Genomic DNA, 8274 nt, shown 5'->3' on the forward strand with positions numbered 1-8274 from the left:
CGAACTTACATACAACATAAAGAACGAAATGAACAGGAACAGACTACATGAAATGAACAAACCGTATACAGTCCCGTATGGTGCAAACATTGACACGGACACAGGAGACAACCACCCACAAACAAACACTGTGAACCGCCTACCTAAATATGACTCTCAATTAGAGGAACGCCAAACACCTGCCTCCAATTGAGAGCCATACCAGGCAACCCTAAACCAACATAGAAACAGACAACATAGAATGCCCACCCAAACTCACGTCCTGACCAACTAACACACAAAACTAAACAGAAAACAGGTCAGGAACATGACACATATGTATTCATCCCCTTTGCTACGAAGCCCCTAAATAAGATCTGGTGCAACCAATTACCTTCAGAAGTCACATAATTAGCTAAATAAAATCCACCTGTGTGTAATCTATGTGTCACCTGATCTGTCACATGATCTCAGCATATACACCTGTTCTGAAAGGCCCCAGAGTCTGCAACACCACTAAGCAAGAGGCACCACCAAGCAAGCGGCACCATGAAGACCAAGGAGCTCTCCAAACAAAATTGTGGGGAAGTACAGATCAGGGTTGGGTTATAAAAAAATCATCCCATGGATGTCCATTAAAGACATTGTTAAAAAATGGAAAGAATATGACACCACAAGAAACCTGCAAAGAGAGGGCTGCCCACCAAAATTCATGGACGACGCAAGGAGGGCATTAATCAGAGAGGCAACAAAGAGACCAAAGATAATCCTGAAGGAGCTGCAAAGCTCCACAGCGGAGATTGGAGTATCTGTCCAAAGGACCACTTCAAGCCGTACACACACAAAGCTGGGCTTTACAGAAGAGTGTCCAGAAAAAAGCCATTGCTTCAACATATGGAAGAAGGTACTCTGCTTAGATGAAACTAAAATTGAGCTTTTTGGCCATCAAGGAAAACGCAATGTATGGCGCAAACCCAACACCTCTCATCACCCCGAGAACACCATCTCCACAGTGAAGCATGGTGGTGGCAGCATCATGCTGTGGGGATGTTTTCATCGGCAGGGACTGGGAAACTGGTCAGAATGGAAGGATTGATGGATGGTGCTAAATACAGGGAAATACTTGAGGGAAACTTGTTTCAGTCTTCAAGAGATTTGAAACTGGGACGGAGGTTCAACTTCCAGCAGGACAATGACTCTAAGCATACTGCTAAAGCAACACTTGAGTGGTTTAATGGGAAACATTTAAATGTCTTGGAATGGCCTAGTCAAAGCCCAGACCTCAATCCAATTGAGAATCTGTGGTATGACTTAAATATTGCTGTACACCAGAGGAACCCATCCAACTTGAAGGAGCTGGAGCAGTTTTGCTTTGAGGAATGGGACAAAATCCCAGTGGCTAGATGTGCCAAGCTTATAGAGACATACCCCAAGACACTTGCAGCTGTAATTGCTGCAAAAGGTGGCTCTACAAAGTATTGACTTTGGGGGGGTGAACAGCTATGCACGCTCACGTTTTCCGTTTTTTTGCATTATTTCTTGTTTGTTTCACAATAAAAAATATTTTGCATCCTCAAAGTGGTAGGTATCTTGTGTCAATCAAATGATACAACCCTCCCCAAAAAATCTAATTTAATTCCAGGTAGTAAGGCAAAAACAAAACAAAAAAAACAAATGGGTAAATAATTTCGCAGGCCACTGTATCTCCCCCTTTCACTAATACGCAGTAGCTTTTGCTTCCCCACCAGCCATTTTTAAAAAGACCCGGCAACGCTCCATTGACTTCTTAAATCATGCAGAGACGGGCAGTATTAAGGTCTCGTCATTGATTTTGCTAGAAAGATGAGAAATTGTGCTTTACAAAGGTATTCATATTACAGTTGATCTGGAAGTATTACGTTTTCGGGCGTTAAAATAAGGTCAAATGTACGGAACAGCGCGATGTTAGTTATCGTTATATGCTCCCTTTCTGATTTTCTCTATTTTTATATATGTTTGATACTGAATGTTATCAGATCTTCAACCAAAACCTAATGTTAGATAAAGAGAACCTGAGTTTACAAATAACATTTTTTTTATATACTTCACCATCACACTACACTACCACCACCATGCTTGACCGTTGATATGAGATTCTTACTGTGGAATGCAGTGTTTGGTTTTCGCCAGACATAATGGGAACCATCTAGTACAAAACGTTGACTCAAGTTTGCCAAAATGCACCTGGAAGCACCTGGATGATCATCAAGACTCTTGGAAGAATGTTCTATGGACAGATGAGTCAAAAGTATAACTTTTTGGATGGCCTGGGTCCCATTATGCCTGGCGAAAACCAAACACTGCATTCCACAGTAAAAATCTCATACCAACGGTCAAGCATGGTGATAGTAGTGTGATGGTTTGGGGATGCTTTGCTGCCTCAGGACCTGGACGACTTGCCTTAATAGAAGGAACCATGAATTCTACTCTGTATCAGAGAATTCTACAGGAGAATGTCAGGCCATCCGTCTGTGAGCTGAAGCTGTAGCGCAGCTGGGTCAAGCAGCAAGACAATGATCCAAAACACACAGTCAAGTCTACATGAAAATGGCTAAAAAGCAAAAAATTTGAAGTTTTGGAATGGCCTAGTCAAAGTCCAGACCTAATCCCAACTGAGATGTTGTTACAGGACTTGAAATGAGCAGTTCATGCTTGAAAACCCACAAATGTCGCTGAGTTAATAAGACAGTTCTGCATCAAAGAGTGGGCCAAAATCCCTTCACAGCGACGTGAGAGACTCATCAATGACTACTGAAGCATTTGGTTGGAGTCATTGCAGCTAATGGTGGCACAACCAGCTACTGAGTGTAAGTGGGCAATTACTTTTTCACACAGGGGCATTGCATAACTTTGTTTAAGGAATACATTAAATAAGTATGTAATTGTTGTGTTATTTGTTCACTCAGATTTCCTTTATCTAATATTAGGTTTTGGTTGAAGATATGATCAAATATTAAAAAATATTTAAAAGTAGAGAAAATTAGAAAGGTGGCAAATACTTTTTCACGGCACTGTACATTAACAGAGAGATGGCAAACAATGCCTTGAGGTAGGAAACACAGTCATTAGTATTTTAAGGCTTTCAAGAGGAAGGAGACAAATACCAGTGCGCTCATATTTTTATTTTTCGCTGAGGCCAAGAAAATCAGTGCTAAGAGCACTTCAGGCACATAGAGACTACCCTGGCATGTACGCTATGTGTATCCCCAGCCTCTATACACGGGCGTCAAGAGACTTACCGAGTTCCCCTCAAACAACGTAGTAGATAAGCGCAACACAGAGATGAGCAATAAGGTTCTCAGTGGGGGCAATTTGCTGATAGAGACATTCTGTACTACGGCTTTGATGGGTTTTATTCAAAGCTATGTAGCCTTAGGGTTTGGCATGAGAACAAGGCATGTATTTCCCTTGTTAGTCTACTCTGTTGCATTCTTGTTATGCTGTCCAACATTGTATAATACTGAACCAGAACCAGTACCACTACAATCATGTTGTCAATATATAACTAGTGTCTCCACAAAGGCAATGGTAAGTTTATTTTTACAGGTTACATGTCATCCATTCTATAGGTTCTTCCAAAAAATCTGATCAAAGGACAGAAAAATCTGCTTTGAAGAAACCCTTGCTCTTTAAATAATTAAAATATTAATAGAAATGAATACAAATTCCAATCCCATTTGCAGGTCATTAGCTTCAAGACAGATCTCATTATCTGACTGAAGAAGTTCAGTACAATTCATACTCACAGAATGTCTGACTGACTCACATTTCCCAGCCATATCAAAGAGGCATTCCATCCACATATTTGCACAATGCAGCTCGCAGTTCTGCTCTTCGCATTTCTGTATCTAAATGATAAATGTCATATCGTAATGGCCTTTTCAGTCACTCCCAATTGTTTCGTTTCATCCCAGCGCAGATTTTGGAATCTGCATCTTCTATGTGCTAAATCCATATCAAAGGTTCAGAGGTCAATAAATTAGACCTTTATCTAAAAATAACAAGAATGAATATGAGCCTATTATACTTATATATATAATATTATAATAGTAGTGCACTGAAATATTAACCTATTGCTTGTATAGTTTTCCTTTCTTTAAAGAAGCACTAAAGTTCTCTCATAGAGTGATCTAGTCTTGGGCAATTAATAGCAATAACTTCATTATAGCAACTGCTCCTTTTGCAGGTAAGGACAGTGCTCAACTGAGCTTAACTCTAAGGACTTTTCAGTGCTCAATTGAAAAGCCAAATGGTTAGCCATACTGTATCCTCATTTTCACAGAATCTGCTAGATGAGATCCAAACCCTAACTAAGTCTATGAAAACTATGGTAAGCACTGGTGTAGTGAGCAGCTATGGTGGAATGTCAGGATTAGATTTTCAGGAGATTAACTGTGCATGGAGGAGAAGCTGACAGCTCCATCTGCTTCTTTATTGGAAAACACACACATGCCCATGCACACACACACACACACCCGCACACACAAACACAAAGTAGGCCTACACAAGATTGACTGACAAAATAAGTTTGTCTACCATAGAACAAAACAAATAAACTCACGGAAAATATAAAATATACCTAGGCTGTAGAATGTTTACTGACTTGTGAAAGTGTGGTGCTTTACTTGGTCCATCTTGGTGGGAACAGTTGAAGGATGTCAGAGGAGTCTCTAGTGAAGCCATGTATAGCTCAATGAGTGGTGGGTACACAGACAGATTTCACAGGTCAGCCACAAAGGTGAACAAGATGTCCAATTATGATCAAACCTGAGGTGAGTAGATGCCTGGGAGCATTCCTCCAGGGCACATTCTGTCTCACTCCTTTAGTGCTACAGTATTTAACTCACCTGCTGCTTCTTAGGGAAATAAACCTTGCATATCTACTTTTTCTATTTTTGACTTAAAGTTAGCACTGATGTGGCACTGTCCATGGTGCTGGATACATGTGCACCCAGTTTAAGGGCACGACAAGAAACTCCTGTAAACTAGTTAGATGTTATCATTGTACCTGCAGCTTCTACAATGGAAGTTACAGCGGATGTGTTAACCAAGGATTGTCTTACATTACTTTGCCTTGTTGTGACTGTGTCTTGGCAGCAGAATGTAACCAAGATGAATGTAACTCGGGCTATTTTGGCTGCCCTGACATCAATTGACCCACTTCACCAACTCTCCACGAGAGCCTCACAACTCCTTAGATTACATGAACATAATCACAATTTCTGAGTGATAGTTCGTTTTGGAGCCATACCATGTAATGGAGTACAATTACTTCACAACATTCAGCAAAAACATGGTAAACCTAATGCACTCTATGGGAATATAGGCCTAGCCGTTAAGATATTCATGGTGATTTTGGGGGGTGAAAAATGGGAACACGCATGTTCGGAGTGCCTGGATACAGCCCTTAGCCGTACTATATTGGCCATATACCACACACCATCGAGATGCCTTATTGCTATTATAAACTGGTTACCAAAGTAATTAGAACAGTAAAAATACATGTTGTGTCATACCCGTGGACCACGGCTTTCAGCCTATCAGCATTCAGGGCACGAACCACCCAGTTTATAATGTAAAATATATAATACTATTGTGTTTCAATGTTGACCTTAAAAGCTCTAGTCTTTGCTCTGTGAGCACCAAAACACGCTTTTTAAGGCCAATGAAATCCAGACAAGCTCTGAAAACCTGCCATGCACTTACAAGCCCCAATACAAAGAGACAAATTAAAGCAGTATTAGAGAAGACAGGTCTGACAATCTAGGAAACCTGTCAGAGCTCTCATGCATGCCTCTCAATGCATCACTAATACAGATAGGTACTCAGATAAGGCGTCAACAAACATGATCCGGTGGTGAACACTTACCTACTGTGTTCACATAGGGATCACCCATACCAAGATGTTTCAAAATGTTTCGATAATACATAGCTCGATATGGTCATGTAGTAGAAGATTTTGGAAACATTTCTTCACCCAGGAAGAGGAGTACATGCACAGTGCATTCGGAAAGTATTCAGACCCCTTGAATTGTTTCTCATTTTGTTACATTAAAACCTTATTCTAAAATCAATGTAAATACCTCCCCCCCCTAATCAATCTACACACAATACCCCATGATGACAAAGCCATACATTTTCACAAAAACTGAAATATCACATTTACATAATTATTCAGACCCTTTACTCAGTACTTTGTTGAAGAACCTTTGGAGGTGATTACAGCCTTGAGTCTTCTTGGGTATGACGCTAAAAGCTTGGCACACCTGTATTTGGGGAGTTTCTCCCATTCTTCTCTGCAGATCCTCTCAAGATCTGTCAGGTTGGATGGGGAGCTTCGCTGCACAGCTATTTTCAGGTGGTCTCTCCAGAGATGTTAGAATGGGTTTCTGGCTGGGCCATTCAAGGACATTCAAAAACTTGTCCCGAAGCCACTCCTGCATTGTCTTGGCTGTGTGCTTCCTGTTGGAAGGCGAACCTTTGCCCCAGTCCTGAGCGCTGTGGAGTAGGTTTTCATCAAGGATCTCTCTGTACTCTGCTCTGTTCATCTTTCCCTTGATCCTGACTGTCTCCCAGTCTATGCTGCTGAAAAGCATCCCCACAGCATGATGCTGCCACCACCATGCTTCACCATAGGGATGGTACCTGGTTTCCTCCAGACATGACGCTTGGCATTCAGGCCGAAGAGTTCAATCTTGGTTTCATCAGACCAGAGAATCTTGTTTCTCATGGTCTGAGAGTCCTTTAGGTGCCTTTTGGTTAACTCGGCTCTCACGTGCCTTTTACTGAGGAGTGGCTTCCGTCTGGCCACTCTACCATAAAGGCCTGATTTGTTGGAATGCTTCAGACATAGCTGAACTCTGGAGCTCTGTCAGAGTGACCATAGGGTTGTTAGTCACCTCCCTGACCAAGGCCATTCTACTTCGATTGCTGTTTGGCTGTGCGGCCAGCTCTAGGAAGAGTCTTGGTGGTTCCAAACTTCTTTAATTTAAAAATGATGGAGGCCACTGTGTTCTTGGGGACCTTCAATGCTGCAGAAATGTTTTGGTACGCTTCCCCAGATCTGTGCCTCGACACAATCCTGTCTCGGAGCTCTGAAGACAATTCCTTTGACCTCATGTCTTGGTTTTTGCTCATACATTCACTGTCAACTGTGGGACCTTATATAGACAGGTGTGTGCCTTTCCTAATCATGTCCAATCAATTTAATTTACCACAGGTGGACTCCAATCAAGTTGTAGAAACATCTCAAAGATGATCAATGGAAACAATGCCAACAAATGCACCGTACATAGAGTAACTGTCTTTAAATACAATAAAATCCAAATGCTTGTCTGACAATCAGTTCTAAAGCAATCCAAAGCATCTGTTAACCACAATTCCTAGCATCACCTTTTGTCCCTACAAAAGTTAAAAGACAGAACAAAGGAGGAGAAGGAGAAAGAACAGACCGCGCACGGCCGTGTAATTCACATCTGATAGCTCTAACAGAGCCAGTCAGATGTAATGTGGATTCCATTCAGTGCCAGCGTATCGCAGGATGTCAGCCCCATTGCCAACCCCAGCCTGTCAGATTCCTGAGAGTCATTACTGAGTTGAAAATGGGTCTAGTCTCCCTGGAGAGTGTGAGAGCTATACTCTAAAACAGAGGGAAATGTGTCTGTGATGGTGCTAGGGCTTTTTTGGACACCTAATTATAAACCGTAGCAGACAAGGGAAGTGTTTGATTTGAGATGGTCAAATATGCCCAGAAATAAGCATTTGATGGATACACATGCAGTTGTTATACCTCTGACTGTTTATGTGTATTGGAGAACAGGAGGTTATGTGTGAGGTTTAAGGAGGAATGACAATTGGAAACTTGATCTTACACTGTAAGGGTAATGACTATTGCAGACATAAAAACATGCACTCTGGTTACTCATTGTGATATACAGTGCTGGGGAAGCTACTCTGAACATATAGTTTACCAAGCTACCAATTACGTCACACTGGAAGAAGTTCAGCCACACTTAAAATACATTTAAGAAAACTATAGTTTACTTCACTAAGGTTACTTTGAAAAAGTAGTTCACTACATCCAAACTACTTCATGATGAATTATCATATCTACATCTGAAATGTCATATATTACAAATTGCAACAACAGATCTCTCTGGAGTCAGATGTTAAGAGATTGTGAAATTAGGAAGGTCGAATTCCAAAAAAGAAATGATTGTCTACCTCACCCATATTTTATTTTATTTTTCAAAAAAA

The sequence above is a fragment of the Salvelinus fontinalis genome, chromosome 28 (assembly GCF_029448725.1).
Source record: "Salvelinus fontinalis isolate EN_2023a chromosome 28, ASM2944872v1, whole genome shotgun sequence".
Taxonomy (NCBI): Eukaryota; Metazoa; Chordata; class Actinopteri; order Salmoniformes; family Salmonidae; genus Salvelinus; species Salvelinus fontinalis.